We start from the raw sequence: 14,294 nt of genomic DNA, 5'->3' as shown, positions 1-14,294 counted from the left end.
CAGCCAAAGCTGTGTGATTCTAGATCATAACATGCAAATTGTGGATTGTTTCTCCTGACAAATTTCACTACGCTATTGTAGTGGCATGATTTGATATAAAGACATTGACTTTTTCTTACAACATATATATATATATATATATATATATATATATATATATATATATATATATATATATATATATATATATATATATATATATATATATATATATATATATATATATATCCATCCATCCATTTTCTTGACCGCTTATTCCTCACAAGGGTCGCGGGGGCTGCTGGCGCCTATCTCAGCTGGCTCTGGGCAGTAGGCGGGGGACACCCTGGACTGGTTGCCAGGCAATCGCAGGGCATATATATATATATATATATATATATATATATATATATATGTTGTAAGAAAAAGTCAATGTCTTTATATATATATATGTTGTAAGCTCACGACTCAGCGTGGCCGCCATTATTTTTGTATTTTGCCGTGACGCATTTTACGTTGCTTGTGATGCATTCAGGGACACTCCGTGAACGAGAGTGAAAGTGCCCTTTTTCTGTTGGATTGTATTTCTATGTGAATTTTGTTGTTTATTAAGAAGAAATGTTAAAACTAAACCACTATACGATCACTTTGTTAGAAATGTGTAACTGTTGTTTTATTTGATAATAGAGTAACTTTGTTTATGTAAAATGAGAGCTACGAGGAGTCTTGGCGTGATTCCGCTTGCCCGAGACCCAGCGATTCACCACTGCCTTTGTCACACTGTGTTGCAGTGATCTGACATTAAAAGAAACATCAACTACAACTATCCACCTGAGTGTCTGTGGTGCTTGAAGCAACAGCGACGTGGTGCTGCATTTGCCACATCTAGTAGTGGCACGTTACATATATATATATATATATATATATATACATTGAGTGCCAAATGCTAATACAACTAAAAAGGATATAAAGAATCTCATTGTAGTTCAATGATTTGTTATTGTTTTAATGTTGATGTTCTTCCACATCAAACTCATCCAAGTGTGCATTAGTGGAACTTGATTTTGTGCTCTACAAACGGAAAGGCCCTTCTGCCAACTCTACTTGCAAAGTTGGAAGCATACAATTGTTCAAACTGGACAAGGAAAGAGTCGAGTCCAAGCTTTTATTGATGAATTCATCGAATAAGGGGTGTGTCTCAAGGCTTTGTGCATCACGATTGGCATTTCGAACGCTGACGTCAGCACATTTTACATTTTCTGGCCTCAACTACCGCGTGACCACAAGTTGGCCAAACATACACACTCTTGGCTTTTTCCTGAGGAAATATCACGGTGGACTTTTCCTGGCTGACGTTGGACTGCTGGACTGAACTCTTGCGACAGATTGAGACAGATCAGTGGAAGAAGTTGTCTTTGTACAACTTGTCTCCATCGTGACCAAACTTCCAAACTGTGCGCTCGCCAGTGGTCCGTGTCTAATTTATCAGTGAGCAAATAACGTGCCCCAGCGCCCTCTTCCAAATACCCCTCACACAGCAGGTGTGCCTGCAATGCATATTTATCTTATTGTTTTAGTCCTCATAACAGAGCAGGAGTTTACCTATTTGAGGAAGCACACAGGCCGTAAATTGGTTTCATGGTTTGTTCAAGGAGGGGGTGGCTACGGTGGTGGTGGCTGTTTGCTCCCGACACCTGCTGCCTGGACCTGACAGTCACATCGGCTGCGACCCAAACAGCAATCTCACAAGCAAAGGGATCATTGGGAGGGAAGAGGACAAACACAAATATGAGGATGAAGAGGAGAACAAAGAGAATGGAGCCCAAGTTCAGCATCATCATTGATTTCATAGAAGTACATTTTCAAAGATTTTCTTTTATTCATGTCTTACAACATCACAGGGCGCAATTGTGACGCAAGGCTAGTTTCAATCCGTGCCAATTGCGCACTGCTGGTGGTTTCACATCCATACCACTGCCATTTTGACAACTTCTTGTATGCTAAATCCAAAGGTATATCGCGGAGCCATTTACCTCGTAAAAATGTACAGGGGATCCTCAGGTTAAATGTCAATAAAAAGAAAACATTTTGGATTTGGAGTATAGTCATGTTCACCATCGGGTTCTTAATAAGGCATTCTGAAAGGCACTTTGAACATGTAGCCTAAGAATGTGTCGCTTATAATAGCTATGACAATACATCTCCAAAGGTTATTTTTTTAAACAGTACATTTTCTTAATTGCTCTTAACAGCAATTACAGTGAGTCATAATTTGGCAACAATAAGAAAATGTGGGTCCCCATGTGACAACAATTGAGAGCCAATGCGCTATAGTACTCATTTGGTGAGATTTAGCCTATCCTATTTGGCAAGAGGTGTGGTTTATCGAAACTTTGCTAGCCAATCACAGTGAACATAGAGGAAAAACAACAATTCACACTCCGATTCATAGCTGTTAAGAGCCTCCATAATATTGATTGATAATGTTTTACCATCAATTTGTGTACCGGTACAGTGTCATTTTAAATGGAAACTTTACTCAATCGTTTCCTGTGAAATCTGGTGTACCACAGGGATGCATCATTTGCCACATTCCCTAATTGCCATTGATTGGACAATCGATAAGAAACCCTCAGATAAGCACAGGAACATCCAGTGGACTCTTCTCCCAGCTAGAAGATCTTGACAATGGTGATGACCTGGCGATTTTCCCCACAAATTGTACTCAACTGCAAGAGAAGACTGATTAACACATTTGTCGGATTGATTTGAACATTAACTTCTCCTAAGCCAAACTGATGTGCATAAATTCAACACCACATCAATCAAGCTCCGTGGACAGCAAACATCTAATGTCGAGGAGTTTACATATCTGAGAAGTCTCCTCGGTAAGGATAATGCATGCAGCAAGGGCATCAGTCTTAAGCTCAGGAGAGCACACAGCACATTCACAAGCCCCCAAACCATCTGGAAATCAAAGTGGTGCATCCTAAAAACCAAGATCCGACTGTATAACAGTAATGTTAAATCAATTTTGCTGTAAGGCTCAGAGTGCTCGCGCGTGAATGATAACTAGAAAAATGCATTCCATCATGGATAGCTGAAAAAAAGACTGTACAAGAACACAAACTCTCACAATTACACTTTGGCGGCTCCCATGGGTGGGACCAGGATGACATTCCAAAAGTTGCCTTGAGATGGACTCCACCTGAAAAGACCAAGAATTAACCTGATTGATTAATTGTGACCTCAGAAATGAAGCCAGCGAATATGACTTGGGGTGAAGATGAAAGCACATTGTCGAAGCCATGTTTTCCACGGAGAGCTGTGAGCATTATGTAAGCAAGTGAGCAACATACATGTTTTTGGAAGGCGTCAAAAAGCAAACACAGGCAGAACAGGCAAACTCCACTCGTCATTTGAGCTAATCAAATACTTCTATTCATTGTATATTTTAGTGTACCCCAAAGGGAAATAAAATATTCACTTTGCTGTGTATACTCAGTTGCATGTATTACACCTCATAAAGAGCCAGACCAATTCTTTTTGCTCTTTTATTCAATGAATGTTCATATCAAAATCAGCACAGACCTTAAAAGGTGACATTCACCGGAAATGCTGGTTGCCAAACACCAGTTGGATAGCGTTCAAAGTCATCAAGGTTTTTGATAAAATTAAAAGAACTAAAAAACTGAATATCACTTAAAAATTGGAATACGTAGAATGTTGACAAAGAACACAGCTACAGCTAACATTTTTGGAAGCTACTGTACACGGTAAATTCTGTAGAGTATAATTAACTCTATTTAGAGTGGGACCAAATAGACTCAGTTTTAGAGTAATATTTACACTTGTAAGAGAATAAAATAAAGAATTGGAAAAAAAATAAATAATAAAAGTGACCTAAGGGTGGAGGAACAAACTCACAACCTTCAGCTTGGGAGACAGTTTATCTATTCCCTGAGCCATGCAGCTCCTGCTTTCTGTTAGTAAATCATTCATGTCAGCTGCAGCTAATTTCATGATTGCATGGAATCTTCCTCTCCAAGAGAACAAAAACGATGCCCTTGGTCTATTGGGGAAAAGCAAACAGTAGAAGGGGCGTAGCTCAGGTGGTAGTCTGGCAGTCTCCCTAGCTGAAGGTTGTGAGTTCTTTCCTCAAATCTTGACTGACTTTTATTTTATTTTATTATTTTAATCTTTTATTTTACTCTCTTAGCCTACTCTAAAACTGAGTATATGTGGTCCCTCTCTACACAGTCAAATTTACTCTACAGAATTTGCTGTGTACACGCCTTGCTTTGATTTTTTTGCTGTTATTAAAAAAAAAAAAAGTTTGATGAAAAGAATTTATAAAGTTATGATGAGTACAAAATGCACAGATGAAGCTTTTCTATTTGTTTCTTCCGTCGTGCAACAGTTATCATCCAAAATCAATAATAATAATAATTTGCAATAATTTTGTAATTTTTTTGTTAAGGCACTGGATATTTTACCTCAAATATTGTGTCCTATATTTTGAGGCTGAATAAGGCTGTATATGGCTATATGTTGTGTCGTTGGATTTCATGAATGAAGATTAGGACGGACGAAATTATTAGTGCTTGTTATTACTCACCGTCATTTTAGATGCCGCCGCCACCGTAGCCTCTATTAAAGAGTCTACATTACATGTACATTAAAGTGTCTTTAATGTACATGTATTGTAGTGTTGGTGAACGAAATAGGACGAGTGGCGACCAAACAACAACTCTTTAATGACAACTTGCATGTAACTGTCGGCCGCAACCACTCCAGACAGCTCCGAACGCGCTTAAAACAAATCTTGTGTTGCCTTCACGGACCATCCATACCATGGGAAACTACCCTACCCGCGACCCACCCACAATGATTGCTACAAAATGCTAGTTTTGCTACAAAATGGTAGTGTTTTTTAAATCAACTTAGCAAATGTTACGTCATATATTGAGATATAATTTTACTTTGCCTACACTTTAGCATCTGTGAGATTTACTGACTGAAGATCGCTAAGTTTTATTTTTTTAAATATGTAGACTGAATTTATTTATTTATAAATACAGTGTTGATGTAGGGTAGTAACTGGAGGCTGCCACAGGGTGGCACCCTTTTACAATTTAATTTAATTTACAAGTAGCTTGTTTTCTTTTTGTCCCTCTGGAGACGCCGTAATTTTGACTGTGTTTGGGTGGGCGTCCATCTTGGGTCAGTTTCTTTTTGATTTGGAATAGGCGATTAAAGCGAAATCATCTCAGCCACATTCCGATACCTGTGCTGTCTCTCTCCGCACCACAACACATCCCGAATATCACAACGCAGACTTCGCCAGTGCGCAGGGGCCGGTGCAGCACTGCATGGGTTACATCTTGGTGCCGCGACCCGGATGTGGCCCTCTGAGACATCAACAAAATAATTTTGCTTTAGTTTTTTTTCTATTGTGTACTGAAGTGTTTGTTTTGTGAATTCTTAGTGACACGGTTTGGCTCAAAAAGACCCTCTGCCACTGCTCCCTATCCTTCTTCAGTCTGGTGGAGTGCCTCAACCACAAGTAGGGTAGGATTTAAATTTTTCACGAGTGTGCGAGGACGATGGCAGATGACAAGACCGCGCCTCCTCATCCGGTAGTAAGACCCAAATGCGGTGAGTACAACACCAGCTTTGTTGACACTCATACGCAGCGCAATGCATATGGACCACCGACACATAGTCAATCCCTACATCCAGCGCTAACACCCCCACCAACTGTGCGGCCCCTCTATGCCAATAGAGAACCAACTGTTCCAGGGTTAGGAGCTTCTGCCCAGCCTCCAATGACTCACTTCTTAGCTTCCCCCACCCCAGTTCCCAGGCACTACTCAAATGGGCCGCCTTATGGTTTACCAGTTATGCCTCCATTAGATGCGCTGATGACTCCCCCAGTACCCCGGGTGGGAGCAGCTCGCACCCCACCACTTGAAGTCATTGTTGATGATCCTACATCACATCTGCCTTCTCTAAATTACCAACAAACTAACCCTTGTGAACAACGAACCGGCATGCAACCCCTAACAGAGGCTCGCAATACCTCACAAAGTTGTAACCCGGATGTCCCATCATTCGTGGACTATTCACAGTCAACCCCCATGCCTCATGCTTCCATGGCCAGCTTCCAGAATGCATATCCGAATGCCTCCCGCCAAGACCCCCATCCTACTCAGTCAGTTGCTCCAGCTAGTATAGCATCAGCACCCATTCCATACCAGCAAGGGCCAGATGGTGTTTCCTACCCGCTACACCCATCTACAGGTATGTGGGGTCCCAGTGCAGGCTCTCCCACTCCACAAAACATGGCTAGTGCAGTTCGTCAGAACACAGTCCCACCCCAGGTGTCCATCCCGGCGCAAACAACAAACATTCCTCACCCCACTGTGCATCCAAGTAGTTTTATGAATGCTCTTGCTCAATGTCAACCCTCCAGTGCCCACATGCCCTCACCTGTCATTTACCCAGGTTCTCAACAACTGGCTTACGGTGGGTTGGTGCAGACACATCAAGTTAAAAATGTCCAAGTGTTTACAGGTCATGCTGAAAGCAAGACACTTGTTGAGGATTGGATACGAGATATGCAGTACCTTTTGGAGGCACTTGAGCTGCCGGCACACCTCCGTTTTTCCACTGTGGTGCGTCATCTAAGCGGCGAAGCAAGAAAGTTAGTGTTGAACCTGTCACCTGATGAACAGACTCCAGCGAGGGCATTTGAAGAACTGAGAGCGGAGTATGGTGATGCGCATGGCTCTCTGGATCCTCTAGCTGACTTTTATGAGCGCAGTCAACGACCTGGAGAATCAGCCTGCTCATATGCCATAGCGTTGGAAGCAACGCTGAGAGTGGTGGAAGAAACACAAGGAATTGGCCAGCCCTTCCCAGACCGTGACAGTAAATTAACTCGACAATTCCTGAGAGGACTTAATGATGAGGAGGTGTTTGCCAGAATCGCGCCAATGAAGCCCAGACTTTTAAGCTTCAGAGAGCTGCAAGTTGAGTTACGCAACATGTCAAAAGAGAATAGAAAGTTCCAGTCTCCGCAAAAGTCGAAGAAAACCTACACACAGGTACACGTTGCACCCAATACCAGTAATGTGAAGGTGGAGGGTTCCAAGCATGCATCCGAGCTCACAGAGCTAACTGAGATGGTAAAAAGATTGGCCCTCAACCAAGAGAAAAACATGGAAAAGCTGGCGCACTTAGAAGAAATAATTGGGACGCCCACACCTACACCCTCTCCCGGGTTTCGACCCTCCTCATTAAATGCCAATTCAGCTATGAGTGTGACATGCTACAGATGTGGGAAGCAGGGGCATATAGCCCGAGTGTGCAGAGCACTGTTACCACCCCCCAGATGGGCACAGCCAGCTCGGCCCCAGCCCTCGGAGGAGTGTACTTCCCCCCAGTCACCGCATCCTTTAAATGCTTAGAGCCCATGGTTGATGGGGCAACCATGGGCCAGCACCAAGGCCCTCCCCTACAAGATGAGCTGACTACTGAGCAGGATGTGGGCCTCCCACTGGTGGGCCCCAGGAATGAGGGTGAAGTGGATGTTACTGGATTAATGTGTCGGGCTCTCATTGACTCTGGCTCTCAGGTGACAAGCATCACACACAAATATTGGCGTGAGCATCCCATCCTTCGAGAGCAGAACCTCCAGTCTTCTTGTATCCCTATTGAAGGAGCTGGGGGCCAGCCGGTGCCTTACTATGGTGTCCTTCACATTGATCTAACAGTGATGAGTCATGAGCTCAAGGCCGTCCCCACCTTTGTTGTTCCTGACTCCGAGTACCGTTCCACAGTCCCGCTGCTTGTAGGAACCAATGTCATCCGTGCTGCAAAAAGTCGCCTTCAAGCTGTATATGGTTCTCAGTTCCTCCACAAAGTTGAAGAATTGTACCCAGAGTGGCATACAGCTTTTCAGTCCGTTGATGGCCCAGAAGAAGGTGAAACTGATGACCTGGTAGGTCCTGCTGTGTACGTAGGTCGCAAGATCCACATTCCAGCAGGAAAGGAAATGGACCTGAGGTGCAACATAAAAACTGGCCCTCGAACACAGACTTACACAGCTTTCATTGAAAGCCACCCCTCCATGCAGCTTCCCTCAAATCTTTTGGTGGCAAAAGTTCTTGCGGATGTCAAGAAGGGTTATGCTCCTGTCAGAGTCGTGAACTTGTCTCACCATGCCATCACTGTTAGGCCTTACACACAGCTAGCCAATGCTTTCCTGGTGGACAACGTTGTGGAGTTCTCTGATAAAGCACAGGATAAGTGCAATGATGATGTGAGCAAAAGAGCCTGCCTGAGTCTCAATCAAGTGGTGACTAAGAGTGAGGTGGATTTGAGTGAAGCAGCAGTGGAAAATGAGCACCAACGGTCTCTTCTGAAAGAGCTGATTGAAAAGAACCGAAATGTCTTTTCCCAACACCCGTTGGACTATGGCTGCACCAAAACTGTGACACATGAAATCCCACTTGTTGATCCAAGACCATTCAGGATCCCATACCGCAGAATTCCCCCGTCACAGTGGCAAGATGTGAGAAAATTGCTGACAGAGATGGAGACAGCAGGAGTTATCAGGCCAAGTAAAAGTCCATTTGCATCGCCGGTTGTGATTGTAACAAAAAAAGATGGTACATTGAGGCTATGCATCGACTACAGAAAGCTGAACTCCTGCAGCACTAGGGATGCCTTCCCTCTGCCGAGAATTGAGGAGGCTCTGGAGGCCCTGGGTCAAGCGAAGTACTTCTCCACACTTGATCTAACATCTGGCTACTGGCAAGTGGAAGTGGCTGAACCGGACAAGCACAAGACTGCTTTCAGCACACCGATGGGGCTGTTCGAGGCTAACAGAATGCCTTTCGGCTTGCAGAATGCCCCATCCACCTTTCAAAGACTCATGACCTGCTGTTTTGGAGATCTAAACTCCACTCATCTCCTAATCTACCTTGATGACATCATTATTTTTTCAAAAACATTCGACCAGCATTTGCAGAGGCTGCAACTCGTGTTTGATCGCCTGCGGGAGCATGGCTTGAAATTGAAGCCTTCAAAGTGTCAGCTCCTGAGGAAAGAGGTGCAGTATCTGGGTCACCTAGTGTCTGCTGAGGGCATTAGGACTGACCCAGAGAAAATCAGTAAAGTGAAGGACTGGCCAAGACCCTCAAACCAAAAAGAAGTGCTGCAGTTCCTGGGGTTTGCAGGATATTATCGGCGCTATGTGCCTGGCTACTCCACCATCGCTGCTCCACTCTATCGGCTCACTTCGGGCGACCCCAGAAAGAAGAAAAGAGGAAGGAAGAAAGTGGCTCCTGAAACACCCTTTTTATGGACTGATGAGTGTGAGTCGTCGTTCCTGGCCTTAAAGGAAAAAATGGTGACTGCTCCGGTGCTGGGCTACCCTGACTATAGTCTCCCGTTCGTGCTGCAGACTGATGCCTCTGGAAGAGGGCTGGGAGCTGTCCTGGCGCAAGTACAAGATGGGGTTGAAAGAGTCATCGCCTATGCTAGCAGGGGTTTGAGCCCACCAGAGACACGATACCCTGCACATAAACTCGAGTTCCTCGCTTTAAAATGGGCAGTGACAGATAAGTTCTATGACCACCTCTATGGGCGTAAATTCTCCGTCCAGACAGACAATAACCCCCTCAAATATGTGCTGTCCTCAGCAAAACTGGATGCCACTGGCCAGCGGTGGGTGTCGCTCCTCTCGTCATTTGACTTTGATATCCAGTACAAGAGGGGTCAGACTAACTCGAATGCTGATGCACTCTCACGTCTGTCCAACCAGGAAGTAGCTCAAGCCTTGCAGGTCTGTCCTCAACTCGCACTCAGTGAACAGGGCCTCGATGGGCCACGAGCCCCCCTGGTGCCTGCCACCCCGGTGCCTGTAAACCCTCTGGGTGAGAACACACCTCCGCCGGAGGTACCGGAGCCCTATAGTGATGTGGGAACCGATTCACTCCCAGCCATGACGAAACAGGAGATCCGTGCAGAGCAGAAGAGAGACCCTGTGATTGGCCCAGTGGCGCACTTCAAAAGTCGAAACCAGAAACCTACTCGTAGTGTGCGGCTTGAGGCGGGGAGAGGTGTGTGCATTCTCTTAAAGGAGTGGAGGAGGTTGGTGATCAAGGAAGGTATCCTGTACCGCCGTGTCAAAGACCTGCATAAGGGTGTAGTGGAGCAACTACTCTTGCCAGAGACGATGCGTGAATCAGTAAAAAAAGCTCTCCACGATGACTCAGGACACTTGGGGCTGGAACGAACATTGCAAATGATAAAAGAGAGGTTCTACTGGCCAAGGATGTTCCAAGAAATTAAGGCGTGGTGCGAACGGTGTGAAAGATGCTGCCTCAGGAAGACTCCCACTGCGGGCAACAGGGCTCCTCTGATCAGCATCCACAGCAGTGCACCAATGGAGCTGCTATGTGTGGACTTTTTGACGCTGGAAAAGTCAAGAGGAGGCATTGAAAACGTCCTGATCGTCACTGATCATTTCTCTCGGTATGCCCAAGCCTACCCCACCAGAGACCAAAAAGCTATCACGGTAGCTCGGGTGCTGTGGAAGAACTTCTTTTGTCGTTTTGGATTCCCTGCAAAATTGCATACCGACCAAGGGCGCAATTTTGAGAGTGCTGTAGTGAGAGAGCTGTGCAAGTGTACTGGCATCACTAAGACACATACAACTCCCTACCACCCCCAGGGTAATGGGACCACTGAAAGGTTCAATCGGACCCTCATGAACATGCTAGGTACACTTGAGCCACACTTGAAACCCCGTTGGCATGAATACCTGGATTGCATGACACATGCCTACAACTGCACACAACATGATTCCACTGGTTATACCCCATATTACCTCATGTTTGGCAGGCATCCCAGACTCCCGGTTGACCTCATCTTTGGACTGGATTCCACCAACGAAGCCTGTGAATACAGTGACTATGTCCGAACGCTGCATGACAGTTTGTCCCAGGCTTACGCGCAGGCCAATCAGACATCTCAACATGCTAAAGGCCAGCAGAAGAAGTACTATGATCGAAGAGCACGGAGCCAAGCCTTCAGTCCTGGGGACAGAGTCCTAGTTAAGGTATGCCATGTTGAGGGAAGGCAGAAACTCGGAGACAGATGGGAATCACGTCCATACATTGTGGTAAAAAAGCAACCAAACGTACCCGTTTATGTCCTGCGGTCTGAAGATGATGAAACTGAAAGAGTGGTTCACCGCAACCTCCTCACCCAGTGTATGTTCCTCCCAGTGCAACCAGATGGTGGGAGTGAGGATGTTGAGCTGAATCCAGACGCAGGATATTCTGAGGCTGAGTCCGATGCAGCGGATGTTGGGATCATGGAGGAGACTGAGGAATGTGAGGAGAGTCTTCTGCCCGACACAGTGGACCAGAGTGGAGACTCAAATATGGAACTGTTAAACACAGGCACGGGCCAACATGATACAGAGGCGAGTGATGATGTCAATGGGGACATGGCCCTAGTGGAGCTCAGAGTACCTCGGCGAAATGCATCTAGAAACCGACGTCCACCAACCAGATTATCTTACGAGGCACAAGTGGTGGAGTTAGAAGATGACCAAAGGAGGTTAGAAAGGGGACGGCAGTTGTGGCAAAGGGTCAAAACAAAGAGAGCAGCATGCTTTGCATAATTTTACACATCGAAATGTGTGTGGTGGTTTTCTTTTTTTCTTTTTTTTTCTCTCTCTCTTTTTGGTGTTGCTTTCATTGTGGCATCTTTGTTAGTTTATGGCTGACTGAATGCGTTTCTTTTGAACATGTTATAAACCGGCTGTTTTGGGGTTGCTGTGGATAGGATTTTGATGGCGGGGACGCCATCAGTCAACGAGGGGGTGGATGTAGGGTAGTAACTGGAGGCTGCCACAGGGTGGCACCCTTTTACAATTTAATTTAATTTACAAGTAGCTTGTTTTCTTTTTGTCCCTCTGGAGACGCCGTAATTTTGACTGTGTTTGGGTGGGCGTCCATCTTGGGTCAGTTTCTTTTTGATTTGGAATAGGCGATTAAAGCGAAATCATCTCAGCCACATTCCGATACCTGTGCTGTCTCTCTCCGCACCACAACACATCCCGAATATCACAACGCAGACTTCGCCAGTGCGCAGGGGCCGGTGCAGCACTGCATGGGTTACATTTACATCTCATGTTTCATGCAACTTGAAAAGTTGGATATGTTGAGTGGTAAATTGTAACTAGTAGAAAAAAAAAGATATTAAAAGGCTTCATTTGGCTTTATCTTAAGATCCTGTAATATATAATAGATCTGATATTTTTTTTATTATAATATTAACTTTTTTGGGGGGTAAAAAAAAATTCACTGAAAAGGACCTTGAAAAAAATAATCGCACATGCTATCGGAATTACAATTTTTTGGGGAAAAAAAAATCGCAATTAAATTATTTTCCATAATTGTTCAGCCCTAAAACTGACCATTTACAAAGTTTAGAATCAAATACTGTAAGTCCTGAATGTGTAAAGGTTTCTTCCCCCCGTGTGTTCGACAGCATTGTTCTTGATCTAAAGGAAAGCTGCAACTAAAAATGAGTATTTTTTTTGTGTGTGTACCAGCCAATCAGACTGTGATAAAAAAAAAAAAAAAAAATCAAACAATGAGAGCAGATGAGAGGAAAAAATGAAATAAAAACAAACAAAACAAAAAAAAACGCAGCAAATCACTACGTCAGTCATCCAAAAGACTTTCAAAGCCTGCATGCTGCTGTTCTCTGTGGTTACAAAGGAGGCAAGCAGAGGCAGAACAAATGTGTTTCAGAAGGTGCACAGGGGACAATACGTACAAAACATGTGGAAGAGTCTTCAAGGATTCTCTTTTTTTTTTTTTTTTTAGAGAGAGAGAGAGAGAGAGAGAGAGAGAGAGAGAGAGAGAGAGAGAGAGAGAGAGAGAGAGAGAGAGAGAGAGAGAGAGAGAGAGAGAGAGAGAGAGAGAGAGAGAGAGAGAGAGAGAGAGAGAGAGAGAGAGAGAGAAGTTTAGCGGGTCAAAGAAGCAAAACAACATCACAAGCGAGCACAGTCATCCACACTCTGATTGCTTCCCTTGTGTCGCTCCTGGCCGCCGCCTATCAAAGAGCTCCTTTCACAAGAACACTGCTGTGGAGACCTGGGGGAGGGGGGCACAAGCGGCGAGGGGGTGCAACACAAAAGTGGGCACCGCACAGGAAGTCAAAACACAAGATGAGGTCGAAGATGCATTTGTGGATGTGGAGGAAAATCGGCAAAGCGAGCATTCGTACCTATGACAACGTACTGTTAAGTTATGTACCCCTGAGGTCCAATACGTATGAGCTGTGAGATTTTCGGATTGACTACACCTGATACAGTTTCTTGTATTATTTTGTATACCGTCCTATATTTTTTTTTTAAATACAGTGCTATTTTTGAGAGACACAAGATGGGGCCAGAGGGTGATGATTTTTGCCCATTGAAATATTTAAAAAAAAATACTGTATTGCCAGATCGTAGTTTTAGCATATATATGGGGGGGGGGGGGGACTTTTTTCCCACCTGAAGATGCCACTGTTTGTGTGCGTGTGTTTTGGTGTCATTAAGGTAATAGTAGCCCAATACTTTTGCACAGTAGTGTGTGTTCCGTTTGCATGCTGAGAAAATTAATATGCATTTGCCTTATGCTCGTTCTGGCTCAGTGATTTTTGCTGACTTGCACTACAATATACACAACATCCAGGTAAAAGGCTGCTGAAGCAGTGAAGGACATGACTTACCCACACACACCAGCACACACGCACACCCCTACACAGATGCCCCGAAGCTGTATAGTCTGCATCCACGTGTCCATCAAGTGTGACATCTGCCTTGTTTACACAAAGTCATGTGATTGTTGCAGTTTTTAGCAAGGAGACAAAAAGACATCCATCCTAGAATTCATCCAGTCCACCAAATATGTAATTTACAGTTCAATTTAGATGAAGGGAAGGAACTTTATTCACCTGACAGCCCTTGAATGGTTTGTACAGTTGCTGGCAGCTGCCAGGGAGATAAGATTGTCAGTTTGTTTATTCCGTTCTGCTGCCCTCCTGGTGCTTTTTGTGTTCTTATGTAGGCCATTACTTGTGCTGCTGATGAGTAGGCTACCCCAATTTTTCTTTGGGGGTGGGGCGGAGACCTCGAAAGTCAAACAAAACATGGGCAATATGGGCCTGCGCTCACCCTCAAGCTGTCTCGCTCACACAGTTCTCCCAATAATAGGCAAAGCATTCTTACTTCAAACTAT

The sequence above is a fragment of the Festucalex cinctus genome, chromosome 1 (genome assembly GCF_051991245.1).
Source record: "Festucalex cinctus isolate MCC-2025b chromosome 1, RoL_Fcin_1.0, whole genome shotgun sequence".
Classification (NCBI taxonomy): Eukaryota; Metazoa; Chordata; class Actinopteri; order Syngnathiformes; family Syngnathidae; genus Festucalex; species Festucalex cinctus.
Note: the sequence above shows the minus strand (reverse complement) of the source record.